Source organism: Cyprinus carpio, chromosome B8 (assembly GCF_018340385.1).
Source record: "Cyprinus carpio isolate SPL01 chromosome B8, ASM1834038v1, whole genome shotgun sequence".
NCBI lineage: Eukaryota > Metazoa > Chordata > Actinopteri > Cypriniformes > Cyprinidae > Cyprinus > Cyprinus carpio.
Genome location: NC_056604.1, coordinates 11,735,058 through 11,753,065, shown reverse-complemented (window position 1 = coordinate 11,753,065; position 18,008 = coordinate 11,735,058). Strand labels below are relative to the sequence as shown.

At 35.9% G+C, this 18,008-nt stretch overlaps 1 pseudogene; it reads left to right on the top strand.

Moving 5' to 3' along the window:
* The first annotated feature begins 1,327 nt into the window (after positions 1-1,327).
* On the top strand, positions 1,328-17,706 carry LOC109067185 (annotated as a pseudogene).
* The last annotated feature ends 302 nt before the right edge of the window (positions 17,707-18,008 follow it).

Below are 18,008 nucleotides of genomic sequence, written 5' to 3'. Positions count from 1 at the left end.
GGCAGGTCTCGTGACGAGTCCGACGCGTAAGCACGTGCGCTGTCCAGGAGCGAACTGAAATGTTTGAGATGTTTTTTAGAAAATCAGATGATTTAGATCATTGGATTTAGAACAGTCGTCTTATTAGCAGATGCCAGAAAGAACAAGCTATTTATTGTCAATATTATTAGCGCTTACTTAATATTTAATGATATATTTAAATCTACAATGATTTTGTATACAGTAAATCAATCTTTAGAGATCCTTAAACTAGAAAAACTACAGGATTTACATATAGCTGCTACTTGGTTCACTGCTTCAATAAAGGCTGTTTATACATTGATTCATAACCATAAATAAATATCACAAGACAATGAAGAATTTTTGCCATTAATCCTCCAAAAATCCTTTTGAAGCCTGACAATTGTTTTGTGTTCCTGAGACCAAAATGTGTTTTATTCACTTTAAATCTTGCCCTAGGCCACAGTTTGCATATACTGAAATATGATATATGGTGCTTAGTCAGGAGACATAAAAATAGGTTAAATTACTCAGTCTGCGTTGTTTTTAGTCCAGTGGTGTGTATATATATATATATATATATATATATATATATATATATGGTATATAAGTGGTAAATATATATATAGGACAGAACACATGTTGGGCTAACTTGACCGAAGTTGGGCAGTTTATGTAACCCAGCATGATGAGTTCCCATCGATACGTTCCCATCGATTTTTACAATAATATTATATATTATTATATTATATTAAATATTTTTTACCTCTTACATGAATTATTAATTACAGATTAAATTAATCCTCTAAATCTTTGTAAAATACACAACCCAACCACTCATTTAGTACAGTTCTTAATACTGCATATTATAACCTTTTAACATATTGACTACATTTAAACTTGTTTAACAAGTTTAAATTAATTCAAGTATAATCAACCTGTTTCTCAAAGCGAAAAGATGCTGTGACTAACTCGATAACATGCATTTGACCCAGCCAAAGGGTTACACAAAAACTACCCGACACTGAAAAAGTAACCCAAAAATGACCCAGAATTCTCAACCTCTCTAACCAATAATCAAAACCTAATTTTATTCACCTGTCTTATTCTTTGTTATGTCTTTTCTGGCTCAAAATTTGGAGCTTCTTGTGGATTGCATGGCATTCCATCAATATGAAGAATAAAAGACAAGCAGATGTGAAAGCGTGAAAGAGCCACTGAATGGAAAGCTGTTGCCTGCATTACCAGAGTGGCTCGAGTTGTACGTGACATCACAAGTAATTCGAGACTGCATTGAGAAGCTCCCTCCCTTTCAGGTTTTTTTCCTCCATGTGCTTCCCACCCTTGCCTTACTCCCTTTAACAGAATCACACTGTCCTTTCAATCTTTCTCTCTTGGGCTCTACTTAAATCTTTTAACAACTGGGATAAAAAGCAACACCTCAACTAAGAAAAGCTTTCAGAGAATGCTTCACCAGCACTGCCTTTGAGAAAACACCAACAGCCATTTAAAAAGGGTGAGAGAATCTGAGTATTTTCTTTTCTGAGTATCTCTTGTATTACTTGAGTGAATGGTCTATAAAATCAAACTGCTGTTGACAGGAAAGGCTTAATGGCTTAGGAGAGGTTTGTTACCATAATTACAGCTTCCATTATGTTAATGCTTTTACTAAGTTTTTTTAGTCATACAGTTTGTTCTTTGATTGTAATTAATTGTACTTTCAGGTGGCTTTTTATAAGAATGTGGGTTAGTGAGATGTACAGTTTGTTATTCCCTTCAATGTCCCTACAGTGTTGTGAAGAATATGGCTATATATGACTTAAGATAATAGTGTGTGTGAGTTGCAAAGGAAAATCTTTCTATGCACACTGTACATGACGTTTTGGGGGTATCATATGTCCGACCGCAGGACTAAAAGGAACTTGAGCCAGATATAAAAGGCCAATAGCTGATTTGGACTTGCATGGACTAGGGATGAATGATTGAAAATAGACGGCAGTATATATGTTCTTATGTCTTTTACTATGTCTTGAGATGTTTTCTGTTGACTGAAAGCAGTGTGTACACACCCAAAATATCAACAAAAATGTCACTCTCTCTATGTGAGGTTGTTGTTTAGAATAGAATTTAAGATGGGAATGTTTCTTTTTAGCTAAACTTCCATGACAATGCAAGAAAAGCAACTTGATGGACGTAGGTTGAATGTAAACTGTCAATAGAAGCGTGTTTACATACTCTCAGTTTTTCAAATGTTCCACAAAGTCTTCTTGATCAATAAACAGCATTTTTATACTGTTGTGGACTGATACGTTTTAGACTAAATTGGGACTATAAAGAGCTCAAAATATCTAAAACATTCAAAAATTTGTTATGCAACTTGTAAGAGTACACCCAGTGCATTGTGAGAGATTTATTCAGTAAAAGCTTTTAAAGAGCAACCAGAGACATCAAATTTCATTCAACTTGGTAACGTCAGTTTGGTTATTCGTTCATATATTATGTAAACAAAAACTTTCATTTTGGATGCGATTAATCGTGATTAATCTTTTGACAGCACTAATTTATACATTTGTTGGTCATAAAATGTCATCTGATCTTGATCACAAGTGTACACACAAGACACAAGTATAGACAAAATCTAAAGCTAACAACACAATTATAATCTTTCATGTTTTTACTGAAAACATTCCATTAAACATTCACAGTGCTGTGGAAAAAGTAAGTGAATTGTTGTTACTTGGATGAACCACAATTGTTTTTTTATTGTTATTCATGAATCCCTTGTTTTTCCTGAACAGTTTTCTAAAGAACTGCCCACTGTTCAGTAGAAAAATCCTCCAAGTCTGTACATTCTTTGGTTTGATACAGTAACTGTATGATTTTGAGATCCATATTTTCACTAAGGACCAGCGATGGATTCAACAACTACACCACTATTACAAAAAACATTTACTGATGCTCAGGAAGGTTTAAAAGTTGAGGGTGTAAACTTTTTGAAAATGATCAGAGTAAATTGTTCTTACTATGAAACATTTGTATCTTATTGCTCCTGAAGGGGAATACTAAATGAAAACAAAATAAGAAAAAAAAAAGACACATTATCGCCCTGTTCAAAAAAGTTAACTTTGATGAAGATCAAATGACATTTTTCTGACCAATAAATGCAAAAAAAAAAAAAAAAAAACAATTACAAAGGTTTCAAATTCTTTTGCTTGTCACTGTATATAGTATGTGAAAAGCAGTATGTAATAGATGAGTAGGTTGTACAAATACACATGAAACTGTATTTGAGGTGAATAATACTCGGATGTTCACCTGCTGTGACTTTGAATTTCACAGCCGGTGGACACTTTGTTATCCCAATGTGGCAATGTGAACTGTAACTTTAAGTCATCTTTTCAAATGCGATACCAAGTTGATACCAAGAATGTTGTTCATCATGGTTAAATTATACTTGTTAACTCCCGAGGGCATTATTTTTGTGGTTATTCTATGTAGCATGTAGCGCTCAAAGTAAAATGTCAGCACTGCAGATGTGCTTGATTGTTTTACAAATGCATACCAAAAGAACATACTTTATCAGTGATCAAGAAGTATATTCCTCTTTGAATTTTGCACATATTTTGAAAGTACATGATGTTAATGATGAAAGTACACAGCAGGTTTCACTGTGCATTTTACTTATCTGCAATTTGCTGGCCAAACACTTAGCCCCGCCCTAAACTCATGCCATTGGTTGTGCTAATGTTGCTATGTCTGGTTAGTCAGGATGCTTAACCAGAATGTATTGATAACAAATCATTAGTTAATGACTTATTTATAGTCTCTGCATATAAGTAAGTATTTCAACATGTTAACTTTAACTTAAATGTTGCTTAGTGCTAAACTGGAGGGCCAGTATTTCGTCCACTGTTTGCTTGGAAAGCAAATTTAACCACAAAGAACAACAGTCCCTTCACCCAGTGTTTAATTTTATACATTTGAGATCATGACTTCATATACATGTCATTTTACTTACCAATTTTAGCTGCATGTCGACATCAGGTAAGGCACTTCCTGTTGTGTTCTAATCTTTGAAGCACATAAAGTTCTGTGGCTAAAGTGTGAAAAAAACATCACTTCACAGTATTTGCTAACATACCAATGTTATCTAAAAGGAAAAGTAGAGGAAATCATTATCAGGTGGAAAATGAAAAGAAACGTGCTAGATTTTTTGAAGGGGCGTTTAAGGCACAATGTACACACCGAAGTTGTGACTCACACATTTGATAAACCTCAAGAGGTTTCCGTAGCTCTTTTAAACGGATGTCCTAGACATATTAAATATAAATGGCCACAACAGGGAAATGAGCCTGCAGAGAGATCAGCGAGTGCATTGTGTGGTCTACAACAATGACCAGACCTGGCTTCTTACTTTGGCTTCCACTCTTTGAGGCTTTCGGGTTTTTAAAAAGTAATTCTGATGTGGAAAATGCATTCTGTTAGTGCTATTCTATTAACAAAAAATACTACGAGTTCACTCAAGCCTGCATTTTGGCACACAGATGTATGCGGCCATTGAGGCGAGGGGATCATATTATCTCCTGGGTAAGGCTCTGGAAATTCAAGTATAGGCAAGTACACTACACTGTGTCTGCCATAAAAAGAGCATTTGAGCACTCGAATACACCTCTAGCCAAGGCCTTAAAATGGATAGCAATAGTGTGAGATGTTGACTTATAGGGAGAGAGAGTCTATAGAGAATGAGAGTGGAACGACAGGAAATGGATGGAGGCAAGGAGAGGAATGCCAGTTAAATGGGTGGAGAGATGGTGGGTGAAGATAGTACAGAGCAGGGGTCGGGAACCTTTTTGGCATGATGTGCCATTTTTAATTATTCTGGTTAACCACTGTGCCCCCCCTCCCCCTTTTTAATGCATTTTGTATTTATACAGTACACATTTTTAAATGATACAATAAAAAAAATAACAGTTTCTGAAGATTTGATCATAAATTGTTTTTTTAAACTTTTTCAAAAGTTTCTTTAATTACAGATATACAGTGTGACCGTACTGAACACCACTGTATGTGTGTGTGTGTGTGTGTGTGTGTGTGTGTGTGTGTGTGTGTGTGTGTGTGTGTGTGTGTGTGTGTGTGAGATAAGGCCAATGCATTAAAACCGTTCAGTTTAACCACCGTTCTATATTAATGCGCTGATTTAACTGATGTGCGTGCGTGCAAACACACACACACACACACACACACACCCCACTGACACATCAGAACTCACAGGTGTTAAGTCTCAAGAATCTCTTAAAGGTGTTGTATGTAAGATTTTGAATGTGTGTTCCGGGCAGGAATGTCAGTGTTTGTTTTGGTTTGTAAAAACTCGCCCACTGCCAGTTAACCCAATTGTATTTCGGCATCCCAGTTTGCCATTTGGCAGAAAACACAGCGTATTTCATTTCGTTCATCGTCAAGTGCGCTCGTTCCTGTTTGTGTCATCAATCTGGCAACCTACATGTGTGTCAAGTCTGAGGAGGAGGGGCTGGGTGAAAAAACCCTCTCCAATATTTTGAATTTGTACTACAATACCTAGTTCAACCACTCGTTGTCAATCCTACATACAGCACCTTTAAGTTAAATTCGGCAACAGCGAGTAAAGGGTTAAAAGTTATTCGATGTCCCAGCACACCTCCTCCTCCTCTCTTTGCCACCCTCCCCCACCTCTTTCTCAGTCTTGCTCTTTCTCCCAGCCCCTCAATAATGTCTCTACTACCCACCCTGCATGTTTTAACTGAGTGCTAAGAAGTTTAAACAAATAACTCAATGACTCCCTGAGAGTGAAGCAGAAAGGTTGTCTCCACCAAGTAACATTTAGCATTTAAAAATCAGATCCAGAGAATGTGGGATTACCAACAGTCATCTAGTGCAGCATAGAGAAAAGCTGCTCCAGGTAACAGTCAGTCTGGTCACACTAGTATTTCACACTTGAACAGGCAGTTATTGGGAGTGGTGCTTGATACGAGGTGGTCTTGTCACAGAGAGGTTAAAATCTCTTTCTCCTCCTGATTGTAGGCAAGCTGCCTTCAGGGTGAAATTCTTGGCATATACACGAGTGTGACATTTTGCAGCTGACAAATTTATAGGGGATTTTTCCATGAAAAGGTTTTTGGTGTTCGTTTAGTAAGACGTTGCTTTGTAGCAAAGTTGGAATCAATTCCATGCCTTTAAAGTCACTGATGTTTGAGAAATGATCATTTGTATGTTGTTTTAAGAGTAAACCTAGTAAGTTAACAAAAGCTTCCCTTCAGAAATGTTGTCCAGTTGGTTTCGGCTGTAGTTTGCACATGACTCTATGACTCATGACATTGATTTTAAAGCTCACATAATCGTCTTTGGTTAAACTTGTGGTTTGTGCTGTTGGTAACGCTTTACAAAATGGTTCTATACATTAACAGTATTTGCTGAAATAACTTACATGAAAAAACACTTAAACCATTTATTAATCTTCATTAATGTTCATTTCTACATAGGCTTACTAATATATAATATTACTTTGTATATAACATTACCTTAATATCCTGTAAGAAGTGTTGTTTTTATTTTTAGTTTATAATGCATTAATTAATTGAACCTTAAAGTGCTGTTTTACAGCTATATACAATTCTCAGAATGTTATCAATAGTGTGAATTGAATACTGCATATACTGTGTTATTTTTGTGTTATTTATGTACTATTACAGTATGTTTTAATAGCTTATATATTTTTTGTTTCATTTGTGTAATTTTGTTTTGTGCTGTTGAGAGTTTTATTATTTTTTTTATATTTCCACAATGCTTCATGATTGTTTCATTTTGCCCACAGACATACATAAACATCACAGATTATGCAATTCTCCACTACAGTCTGCAGATACTTCAGAATTTGCATTCAGCCTGATGGGTCAGACACTTTAATGACTTTTTCCACACGGTGTGGAATTTTGCCAGACCACAGTACAAAAGGTCAACATCTCAGGTTGGCAACTCAATGTTAAATTTTGGAAACTATATATAGTAACAATCTATTAATCATTTGAAGCTAATGAGAGTCACAAGCTTTTGAAAGAGTTGTGTTGCTTTTACATCCTCCAGATGTGTATCTTAAAGTGATTATGTAAAAACATATTTAGATTTTCTAAATATGCACTGCACATTCTCAAAGCATATTATATTTTTAAACATAATTACTTTTCATTTTATAAACCTATCTATTACGAGATTGTGTGTGTTTGAGGAAAGACCAAAGCGTTGATCACCATGTGCTGGCAGTATGTTATTATAACAACAAATCTTATCAAGTTTTGGGTGTACAAGGTTGTGCTCGGAAAGCAGTTTGGGAACTACAGCTGGCAGAGGCTGCTGGAAAGTTTCCAAACCTCCGAAGCCTGAGCCACGTATTCAGACTTGTGGCTGAATGTGACTGTGAATTTCATATCCAGCAGTAATTCACCTTGTTGCTTCTTCCCACAGCATTTCACAGGGTCTTATAAACACGCTGATCTCATATTTGTTTACATTTTTCTGATAGATTTACCCTGGCGCTAAAAAGGGATTTTTTTTTTCCATTTACACTTTCTTACGTGTTCGAGAAACTGTGCGATAATTCACATACACGTGGCAAGAAACATTCTTAGTAGAGCTGTTTGAGTCACATACTGTTATGTTTGTTAGCATGTGACCATTATTCCCGTCATATGGAATAGATCCCACTGATTTCAAAATCTGAACCATCAGTAGTTTGCAAACCACTACAGAGTAAATACATAACATACTAGTGTTGATTTGACTGATGTCAGTCATAATAATGGAGTACACATGTACATTTCATTCAATACTGTGCAGACTGTAACCAATTCACACTGCACTACACAATATTTTCATAATAGTAATAGTCTCTCAGTGATACTAAAATAACTTTGACCTCTAGTCCTTATAAAAGCTAAAAGACAGAATATCAAATGTAGCATCCCTCCAGAGGCAGTTTTGGCCACTCTTGTCAGTTGATGTGTCCCCCCTTTGGGGATGAGTGTTGTAGCAACACAAAAACAAGAAGTATGTACTACTAAATCTTCTAGAGTTTCGGTCACTATTATAATGCACACAATGCTTTTCAGAGTTACGAAATGACTAAATGGAGCACAGAAGAAGTCCTAATGTCTAAGTCAAACATTAGGACACAGTTCCAAAGCTCTTCTTTCATCAGTGAATTCACACACATAGTGAACGTCAGTTTGTACCAGAACAATAATTTTCCTAGAAGTGTGGTGTTTGACAGGTCTGTCAAATTAGTTCTTTAAAAAAAATGTGCTTTCTCAGAAGCTGTTTCTTTATGAATGTTCATTTACACAATTGAAAAGGCAAGAATCCAAAATACACCCAGAATTACATAACCTTAAGAGCCGATCACAATATGGGGTGGGAAACAGACACATGGACCTCATGTTTCCTGGAATTTTAGTTATATCTTGACAGCTCTCACAGCCTTTTCATTGGATAACTTTAAGGAAAATTATGAAAAGGAGTCTAAATATAAAGTTATATGAAGACAGGGTCAAAAAGTGCATTTAAAAGTCTCAGGAATCTGAGCTAAGGCTGCTCAAAAGTAGCGATTGTCATTGCAAAGATTGTGTAACATTAGTATAGACTAAGTATTAGTCTAGTATTAATCAGTGTAAATACAGTACTGTATATATTCTTCTAACTAAGTGAGATTCGTTTTGTAGTATTTTAGTCTGCTTTAACTGCTTTTATTAAACCTACCTTTTTGATTTGGCGTTTTATCAATGAGAACTTTCTACTGTACTGTCTTATTGAAATGTTTTTATTGTGCAGCACACAATATAATTGTTTATATAGTGCTATATAAATAAAACTGACATTGACAAATTGACATTATTGTTATTTATTTCTTGCAGATCTACTTTAGAGGAAACGCTTCACTCCACACTCCACAACTTTCACTGCTCAAAAGAGAAAAAGAAAGAATACATCATGGAACTTCAGAAACTAACAAACGGTCACCACCAAGGCTTTCAACATCTTGAGGAAGGGTATGTGTCATTCATTAAAAGTGATTTTGCTTTAAAAACAGAATTGCGACTACGCTTCCCATGTCACTAAATCTGTCACTACATATCTATTTTCTATTGGCCTGCAGACTGATGCTAAAAGCAAACACACTATTCGGTTGCTTCACCATCTGCTTTTCTAGAACACCACAGTCATAAGCAAGAGTTACATTTATTTAAAGTGAATATTTGGGTGAACTTAAAATTAACCTAAAAGGAAAATGTGAGCATTGCAACATCATTAAAATATTTTTTCCAGGGAGTTACAAATTTAGCACCATACCACAGCATAGCTCTTCACCTCATTAGCACACAAGAAATAACCTCGGATTTATAGTCACATTAATGCATTCCATACAGGTTGAACAAATCAGGGTTAACTGTTCAACATCAACATATTAAGTGATATCATCCTTGACACATTTTATTACATACAGTATAAACACTTTTTAATGGGTGTCTTGTAAGGCAAAAGGGTTACCTTTGACATAAAATTTGGAAAGGGTTCTTGCTTCAATTCATTTTATGAACCTGAACCCCCTGATTTACTGTTTACTGCCTACAAAATGAATGTCAGGGGACAATAAATGTAAAGAATAAATGAAAAAGGTCCAAACGGTTAACTATAGTGAACAAGCAGGCTATGCTACCTATACTTACACATTAGACTTTTAAACTCTGTAGCATCATAATTGATGACCTGTGTGACTTTTGTCTATATGTTTCAGAGAGTCACCTGAACGAGAGGAGTTTTTACCACACAAGAGCGATGGAGAAAACCCCCCTCAGTTTACAGATGTGAGTGCAGAAATCAAGCTCATATTAATAAAGCAACCAATTTTCACAAGTCTAATGAGTCTGTGGTTATTTTCCCCCACTCTTTCCATTTTATTGTCTGTTGTTTCTGCTAGTTTGAAGGAAAGACATCATTTGGAATGTCTGTCTTCAACCTCAGCAATGCCATCATGGGCAGTGGGATTCTGGGACTGTCTTACGCCATGTCCAACACTGGTATCATTCTCTTTCTGTGAGTATCCCAGAATGCACCTCAAATCCCTCAGTTTCACAACTAGACACAATGTAAGTGCACCATTTGAATGATCTAATAAACATTATATAAATCTTTATCGTTTTAGCACATATTTTCAACTACATAGAGCATTTACATGAGTCAAATCATCATTTATGCTTTTCTGTTCTGTTTTAACAGGATCTTGTTAACCTGCATTGCTGTCTTGTCATCATACTCTGTCCATCTTCTGCTGAGGAGCGCAGGGGTTGTAGGTATGGCTGATTCAAGAGATTTGGTCATTATTTAAAATGTTTGTGTTCTAAAAAATAAAAAGAGACTTTTTAATATTGCTTCTTTTTGTACAGTAGGGTTAAATGCTTCTATATAGTAGTTAAATGCTTCTATTTTGCATTATTTTTCAATTAAATACAGTTTTTTATTAAAAATCATTATAGCAATTTGAGTGAAAAGTAAAAATTTTAACGAAACCTTAAATCTATAATCTAAAGCTTTTTGATTATTTTCAGGTTAAATTAAATTTTGAATGCCATATTTTCAGTGTGATGTCAGACTTTAGGACCACCTGTATATTAGGTTTTTCGTTAGTTCATCAGGATAAATCATTAAATCACTAACCTGTCTGTACAGGGATTCGCGCTTATGAACAACTGGGTAAACGAGCATTTGGACACCCGGGAAAAATACTGGCAGCTCTTGTCATAACAATGCACAACATTGGTGGTAAGTTAGAGTTTTGGGTCAGTTCTGATCTTATTTCCAAATTCCCTTTTTTTCTCTGTATCTTTTTGCTGACTCTTTCGTTGAACACTGTACCAGATCCAGTTTTACTGAATATGATTTATTATTCTCCATTAGATTGAAATAATATCTCTCTATAATTTGGTCTGTTAGTAGGACATGAAAATGTAAATTTATAAAGGCTTTTAAATGATCATAAGCCTTTAAAAATACAGTGGTTTAGTAGCAGTCCCTGAGTTTTATGAGGAATGATATATGTCCATATGATAGCAGCACTATGTTATGTAATGTTCTCTCTCAGACGTTGTAACAAAAGTTTTATTGTCCTGCCAGTGGTATTATAATATATACTCCACAGGCAAAAGTCACCTTAGGCTACAAGCCACAAAGATCTGCCATTTACTGTATAAGGGAGTCAGTATGACCAAACTGTGTTTGATGAATCCGTCTCTCTCTTTCTTTCAGCTATGTCTAGCTACCTCTTCATTGTGAAGTATGAATTACCTCTGGTTATTCAGGCTTTCCTTGGCCTTCAGCACAGCAGTGGGTGAGAAAACAATCATCTGCTTATCCACGTGTTCTCCTGATGAGTCTAATTTAATCTAGCCAAGAATTAGATAACATTTTTGGGTCCTCCAAGGTAACTGGAACATTCCAGCCTCAGAGCAATCCAAATCCTCCAACTGTTGTTGAAATACACAAACATTTGCTAAGTTCCTTGCAGAATGTGAGTTGGCTGATTTTTCACTTTAACTTATTCTCTCTTTTTTTTTAAGGAGTGGTTCCTGAATGGCAACTATCTGATCATCGTTGTGTCCATTTTAATCATCTTGCCCCTTGCCCTGATGAGACAACTTGGTAAGCCATTCTGTTCTGTGTTTGTTGTGAATCCATCCTTTTCTCATCCTTTCTATTTACTTGTCACATTGCCAGTGTTCATAATATTGTCCTCTCACAGTCTACTTTGCTCATAAACACATTTAAAAGGATCCGTTGCTTTTAATGTAGAATCCTAAAGTAGAATCCAGAGTGATTTATTGAAGCTCTAAAGAACATTTTGTGGCAGGTTTTGTAATAATTGGAACATTTTCAGATTTTAAATGTACAGCTCTATAAATGTGGTAAATGATTTCTGTTGAAAGCACTGATTTGTAACCGTAAAATGAACTGAAATAACCACAGTGAACTGGTGACAGAATCAAGTCAAGTCATGTTTACAATATCTTAATGTATCTTCATGCCTTATGGTCCCATATTAGCAGAATAGAGCTGGGTGATAATATAGTATAATATGAACATTTTGTGAAATATTGTCTGTTTTTTGTTGCAGGGTACTTGGGTTACACCAGTGGCTTCTCTCTGACATGTATGGTTTTCTTCCTGATCTCAGTAAGTTCACTTAATGCTGTGGTCTCTGTGTGGGCTTTTTGTGAAAGATCAAAAGATCACTCAAAACATTGCTACTTCTCTTATAAACTCTTTAACACTCTTCAATATTTCTGGCTCTCTTTCTCCTTGTCTCATTTTTGGCTCTCCTGTTTGTCATTTTAACTTCACGTTTGTGTTCCCTAGGTCATCTATAAGAAGTTCAACATCCCTTGTCCTTTTGATGGTTTCACCAACCACACTGCTGAAAACATATCTATTGATGGTGAATGTGAAGCCAAATACTTCACTATCAACCAGCAGGTCAGGAACTGTCCTTATCATTGCAAGAATCTATTCAGGAAGTCCCTTTCTAAGTACCATGTTTAATTATTTATGATTCCACACCAGGTCAGACAGGAAATGCTTACAGGTGCATCTCAATAAATTAGAATGTCGTGGAAAAGTTCATTTATTTCAGTAATTCAACTCAAATTATGAAACTTGTGTATTAAATAAATTCAATGCACACAGACTGAAGTAGTTTAAGTCTTTGGTTCTTTTAATTGTGATGATTTTGGCTCACATTTAACAAAAACTCAAAATCTCAACAAATTAGAATACTTCATAAGACCAATAATAATATAAAAAAACATTTTTAGGGAATTGTTGGCCTTCTGGAAAGTATGTTCATTTACTGTACATGTACTCAATACTTGGTAGGGGCTCCTTTTGCTTTAATTACTGCCTCAATTCGGCGTGGCGTGGAGGTGATCAGTTTGTGGCACTGCTGAGGTGGTACGGAAGCCCAGGTTTCTTTGACAGTGACGTTCAGCTCATCTGCATTTTTTGGTCTCTTGTTTCTCATTTTCCTCTTGACAATACCCCATAGATTGTGGGGTTCAGGTCTGGTGAGTTTGCTGGCCAGTCAAGCACACCAACACCATGGTCATTTAACCAACTTTTGGCAGTGTGGGCAGGTGCCAAATCCTGCTGGGAAAATTAAATCAGCATCTTCAAAATGCTGGTCAGCAGAGGGAAGCATAAAGTGCTCCAAAATTTCTTGGTAAACGGGTGCAGTGTCTTTGGTTTTCAAAAAACACAATGGACCAACACCGGCAGATGACATTGCACCCCAAATCATCACAGACTGTGGAAACTTAACACTGGACTTCAAGCAACTTGGGCTATGAGCTTCTCCACCCTTCCTCCAGACTCTAGGACCTTGGTTTCCAAATGAAATACAAAACTTGCTCTCATCTGAAAAGAGGACTTTGGACCACTGGGCAACAGTCCGGTTCTTCTTCTCCTTAGCCCAGGTAAGACGCCTCTGACGTTGTCTGTGGTTCAGAAGTGGCCACAAGAGGAATACGACAACTGTAGCCAAATTCCTTGACACGTCTGTGTGTGGTGGCTCTTGATTCCTTGACCCAGGCCTCAGTCCATTCCTTGTGAAGTTCACTCAAATTTTTCAAAAATTACTTCAGTCTGTGTGCATTGAATTTATTTAATATACGAGTTTCACAATTTGAGTTGAATTACTGAAATAAATGAACTTTTCCATGACATTCTAATTTATTGAGATGCACCTGTAGTATATAGATGGAAATAAAGTTACCAAACAACTACTACTTTCAGTATGATGACACAGGTGTGAGACCACCTCACCGTGTGAGATCGGGAACGCCCTTGTGCAATTTCAGTTACTCTGGTTGTTTTGCAGACAGCCTACACGGTTCCCATCTTGGCCTTCGCTTTCGTATGCCACCCTGAGGTGCTGCCGATCTACACCGAGCTGCGCAAGTACGTTCAGAAAACACACGCTGCTCTATGAAAATATTCATAACCATTAATAATAATGGTGGTCACTGTTTGAAAACAAAACAGTTTGTATTTCTTTTGACAGACACTTAGAAAATACACTACCATTCAAAACTTTTAAATTGTATCAAGACATTGGGTGTTTAAAAGGAAGGTTCTCTATTATTTTGTTGCAAAAAGAGAGCCATGAGTCAAAAATAAATCTCCTTTTATGATTGTTGTTTTGATACTTCTAGTCCCACAAAAAGACGCATGCAGGCCATTGCCAACGTGTCCATCCTGGGGATGTTTGTCATGTATCTGCTCACTGCCATCTTTGGCTACCTCACCTTTTATTGTAAGCACTCTGGATTATAAATTTAAAAATTCTGTCTAATGCTGCAAGCGAGGCATCACTGATGCTGTCTGGTTATAGGCTAGACTCACATTTGTCTCTGCCATAGTTGTTTCAAATAAACAATTTTTGGGATCTGTATCTGTTTACTTGTGTGTGTAATTTAAGCACAGTCTAGAAATTATAGTTAATCTCAATATATATGAATCTCTTTCAGTAAACACAGAGGCAGAACTTCTACACACCTACAGCAAGGTGGATCCTCTGGACACGCTCATCCTGTGTGTGCGTTTGGCCGTGCTGGTGGCTGTGACTCTGACTGTTCCTGTTGTGCTCTTCCCGGTAATGAGACTCTTTATTGACAGTGTTGAGTTGTGTGGTGAAGTTTTGCTTTCTTTGTTTTTATTTATGGAAAGAAAAATGTTGTAATATACTGTCAAAATGTAAAGGGATACTCCACAAAAAAAGTCTTTCTTCAGGAGAACATAAATATTTTTTTAGCAAATATGTTTTGCAAGTGCATATACTGCAAGTGTATGCTTCAAAAACGAAACAAACTGAACATGACAGCAATCTATATGACCCAATTGATAAATCAATGTCTTCTGAAGATAAATATTACTGGGGTGTAAAATATTGCATCAGCAGGTGATGCAATAGGGAGGTCCCATACACTTGCATTATATGGACAGAGATGGGTTATTTTTTTTTTTAAATCTTTGTGTTCATTTGAAGAATGGAAGACATACACATCTGGGATGGCATGAGGGTGAGTAAATGTTGGGAGATTTTTTTGTTTGTTTGTTAGTTTGTTTTTTGCGTGGAGTGTCCCTTTAATGTTGAAAGACTGAGTAAACAATTTTTGAATGCAGGGCAGATGTTTAAAATATTTTAATTTCTTTGTCATATTGTGTTTTCAGATTCGCAGAGCCCTCCTTCAGCTTCTATTCCCTGATAAGCCCTTCCATTGGGTGCGTCACATCTCTATTGCATTGTGTCTCCTTTTCATAGTCAACCTGCTTGTCATTTCTGTGCCCAACATTCGTGACATTTTCGGCATCATTGGTGAGTAAATAATAAAAATTGTAGACATGCACCTAAACAAAATACCAGTGCTTGCAATGCAGCAAAAGAACATTACTGTAGTTTTAGTTAGTTGCAAGAAAATCTAATAACCATCAAAATACTTATCAAACACAAGTATTGGGGAAAATAATGACAAAGTGACTTCTGTGTAAGCTGTGCTACCTACATCTCTTTTACTACCGACACTATTGACAGTTAGCAAAAGGATCTTTTTTGTCAAAATTTCACTAATGTGATCACACCTTCAGCTTAGAAGTGTCATTCATCTTTTGTTTGTTTAATAGTTGAGATTTGTGCTCCGAGCTTGATCTTCATTCTCCCAGGTCTTTTTTACATCCGTATCGTTTCCACCGAACCAATGAACTCAAGACCAAAAATTCAGGCATGTCTTAAACTTTCTCTACATTTTGAATCAATATAAGGTTCAAATAAATTAAAAGAGAATGCAATTTTATTATGGTTACCAGTTAGTTAGATGTTCGTAGTCATTAAAAGCTCCTGCTCTTGTGTTTCAGGCTGCCTGCTTCACTGCTCTGGGCTTCATCTTTATGAGCATGAGCTTGACGTTCATCACATTGGATTGGGTATACGAAGAGAATCGAAGTGGAGGAGGTCACTGATCTTCAAACACAATACTGTAAGGGTCCAAAAAGCCTTCTTAGAGGAACATCACTACCCCTCTCCTGAACTTGAGAGAAACCAAAACATCACTTAGGCTGGACCCAACTCACCTCAGATCTGTTTTCCCACTGAGTAAGGAAAGGACTGATGTCCTGCCATCTTTAAAATAAAAAATGGATAAAAATCCTATGATGTTTCATGGTGAAGGATTTCTGGGGGACACAGAAATGTCACGCCAATTTGAGGCTGTTTCTACAAAACAGGCCTCGTAACGATAAATGATACTTGTGTTGGAGATGGAAGACCGCTAAATAGCTTTAAAATAATGCTAAAAGATACAGCAGAAACCAAAATAAACAACTGGAGAGGTTTGTTTTGTCTGATGGATACTAGGAAACAATCAAGTTGGTCACATATCATCTGTTCTGTTGTCCTCGTCAAATTAAAGCCATAGTCCAAGAGTGCAATACTAGGAAAACTGAAATATATTTTCCTGCTTCAAATTGTTCATTAAAAAAATGTTGCTCATGATAAGGAAATTCAGCATCATCTCAGAATGGCTGCAGACCTGAACTGATTATGTCAGTGTCTGTTATATCTGAGAATGAAATTGATGCATTTGTGAAATTGATCAGAAAAAAAAAATTTTTTTCAGTTGAAAATTGGTCCTGAAATATTGTGTGATATAAATTACACTACAGTTGAAAACAGACAATCAGCTTTACAGCGTTTCAGGTTTTTTTTCTTCTTTCTGTTGGATATCATATATTATGTCAAACAAATGTGAGGTACACACAGTCGCAGTATTTTGTGGTGCAGTGGCGTGGAATGCCATCTATTGTGAGGAACAGGTGAATAACTATGATTAAGGTGCTTAATTACATTGCTGTGATGCATATAATGATGCAAACAAAGCCTAACCTGTGAATTCAGTGATTCATGCCATATTCTCAATGATCTGTCAATCTAACAACAGTATGTGTCATGAATTGTCCAACCCATCTCTAATTATTTTAATTAAGTTATATAGAAATTGATGGAAAAGTAATTGTGTAGGCTGTTTGTAAAGGAAAATCTATTAAATAGGAAACAGAAAAATGTTTAGACCCCACTGAAATTTTTACTCATGAAAAAGCACCAACAATTGCCAAAAACCCTTACACAACAAAACCAACAATGACTTTGCATGTCATTAAATGACTTCTTTTCCTTCTGCTCCCCTGTAGACTGTGAGACAATGCAATACTTAAAAGTGATCTCAATGCACACCCACTTACAGTATCAGACCATTACTAATACCATTAAAGAATGGCAATCCCCTCCTCTTCGAGTTTCCACTGTCCTGCAATGCCTATTTATTATGTTTTAGGGGAAATAAATACATTGTTTCGATGACTCTGTGTTTGTTAGTTAATTAGAAAACAGGTGCCAAAATTGTATGAGGCTAAAGATCGACAGTTCCAATGTGAAACACAAATGCACCAAAGAGAGTTGGCAGTTGAACAAGTGCCTTTTTCTACTGCTTTTACATTTGTTTGTTGGTTTACTGAACTGGCCTTTGACTTTGTCATACTTGCCTTTTTCAATAAAGATTGTGTGGTCAGTATTAAAAAGTGCAACATGTATGTATTTCTTTTTTTGTGTACCCCATGAAGACAATGACATTTATAATGTCTATTTATTATCAGTACTGACTTCTTATTGTTCATTCCTTTAAATATTATTCCTATTATCTTTTCTCTTTAATGTAAAAAAAGTTTAATATAGATATATATATATATATATATATATATATATATATTATATATATATATATATATATATATATATATATATATATATATATTAAATAGCTGGGTTTTGCCATATTTAACCCAGCATTTTTTACACTTGTTTTTTTTTTTTTTTCTTATATGAG